Source organism: Dermacentor silvarum, chromosome 4 (assembly GCF_013339745.2).
Source record: "Dermacentor silvarum isolate Dsil-2018 chromosome 4, BIME_Dsil_1.4, whole genome shotgun sequence".
Lineage (NCBI taxonomy): Eukaryota > Metazoa > Arthropoda > Arachnida > Ixodida > Ixodidae > Dermacentor > Dermacentor silvarum.
Genome location: NC_051157.2, coordinates 220,954,268 through 220,956,705, shown reverse-complemented (window position 1 = coordinate 220,956,705; position 2,438 = coordinate 220,954,268).

The following is a 2,438-nucleotide window of genomic DNA, read 5'->3' as shown; positions in this document are numbered from 1 at the left end:
TTAAGATCAAATCTGGGATCTTCGTGCCCTGTGTTGTGCGAAGTGTGGTTCTCCATCACCTCAAAACCTAACTCGCGACCACGCCTTGCCGTGGTAGCCAAACAATGGCATCGTGCCTCTGAATCCGCGTATGGTGCGTTCGGTGGCACCTCTGCAGCACATGTCCAAGGGATTCATCCTGGCTGCAGCCAGCTCTGCAGGAAATAGGGACATCTCGGCCCCGTTTCAGGCGTGATAACACTGGTACGGCGTTCAGACGTACCTAAACCAGATTTATAAACTCACGGCCTGAAAGGAATCGAGTTCCCTCAGTCACCCAGTTGGATGCCCCTGGTGCATTAGAGATGTCCCTCAAAGCAACCCCGTCAGCACTACTGTGAAAGAACTTTTTCCAGAAGGATTGGTATGCACTTTTGATTTCAATAGATTTGCCTCTGTAGGTCATGAGGGCTTTTGATCGCTCTAGATTTTCTTTCACGTAGGTCATGCGGAAGGCCTGTTTGCTTGCACTGAACTCCGACACAGACAAGGCAGTGAAGCGGCGTACTCGAAGGTAGGGGATCGTTGTACGAAGGTTCGGAATACCGAGCCCCCCATCGGCTGCCCTGGCGTGAAAGGCTCCCAACGGGACATCGTGAGGCAGTTTAAGCCAGTTGCGGACGGCAGAGCGGACTGTTTTATCAAGTCTGATTAGAAGTTTTCGAGAAACGGGACCTAGTACGAGTTTATGGTAGAGCCGTGGGAGGAGGTAATAGCGGAGAACCACTAGTCTCTGTTGTGGCTTAAGTGGCGCCTTTGTAGTCTGCTCAAGGTATCCCCTCAGCTCTGCGTGTATTGGAACCTGTTGAGGTCCACGCGAACCGAAGACCCCCAGGTACCTCCAGCACGTCTCTCCCTCTGCTGCTGGTATAGGTTCCGCCCCGATAGTGAAGCGGATACCAGCATCTATTTTCACAAGTTTTTCTTTCCCAGCTGGGACCATCGATAGAGTCAGACATTTGGCAGGGTTCAGGGATAAGCCCCGCAGTTCAAGGAAACCATTCAAGGCATTAAGCTTGTATTGTAGGCCACTGGGTGTGGACGCAAATAGCAACAGGTCATCCGCAAATGCCATGGCAGACATTTTGAGTTCGCCACTTTCGAATGCTACGTCATCACTGCAGTGGTCTTTTAGAAATTCATCTATTACTAGATTGAAGAGAGTTGGAGAGAGAGGGTCACCTTGTCTGACCCCTCTTACGGGGTGGACCAGCTTGGTCGCACCTTGGAATGCTAACACTGTTGTTGCCATCTGATAGAATCGCTTATATACTCTATGAATTCAGTTGCTATTCCCTTCGTCCGAAGGGCCCCCAATAGTGCCTCAAGTGAAACGCTATCAAAGGCCTTGGCAATGTCTACACTAGCCATATATAATGGCCGACGTTTACGTCTGGCCTCATGTAGGACAGTTGAAAGCAAGTGAATGTTTTCGGCACACCCATCTGCTGGTATGAATGCGTGCTGCCTACAATCTAGTGATGACATGGCCTGTAGTTTAGTCGCCAAGATCTTATGGAGGACCCTTAGAAGGATCGGGGCAACAGTTATGGGACGAAATTGTGAAGGAGAAGAAGCCTCATCCACCTTCGGAATGAATATTGTCCTAGCGCGGCCAGTGCAATGGCAAGTGTTTTTGGTAAGCAGAATGTTGAATAACAATTGCAGAATGATGACCGGCACTTTCTTGAGAGGTCCTTGGGGCCAAATTCATTGGGTCCCGCGGCGGAGTCATCGAACGAAAAGCATGCTTGATTTCTTGTGCTGTGACCGGAGTTAAAGGGTTTTTGCTTCATCTGACTTATCGTAAATGTTGAATCGGCCGGTGTATTCAGGGTCATTTCCATTATCCTTCTCCATTCTCGAGGAATGCCTCGCTGTCGGACACCTTGCAGGCAAAAACGCCATCGAGGACCTCTCTTGCAGCTCGGGACTGGTCCTTCTTGAATAATCCTGGGTTCTTGCGTATTTGTTCCTTCGTGCTTTCTGTTGCTCAGCCCCGTCTGAGGTGGAGGGTGAGACTGAGGTTGATTTTGTGTGAGATTCTATTGTCTTTGTAAAAGTTTCTCGAATGTATTATTGAGTTGCATTGAGATGTTTGCCCATCAAGCAAGAGCCTATTTCCCATAGTGTATGGGCACTTACCACGGGGGCAGGCTTTATTACTATTTTGGATTCCTGTAAGCAGGCCGCGTGAGGCGTGATTCGCTCAGGTTCACTATGCACACTCTCTCTACCGTCGAGGGGAACATCACTGGAATCTCTACTATGTGATCCTCCTGCACGGCAGTTGTGCCAAGGAGATCTTGCACAGTCTGTCTATATTTTGTCACGTCTATGTGATTTTATTGCGTCAAATGTTCTGTTTGGAAAGTGAAAGTGAAGTTGCTGATTTAAGT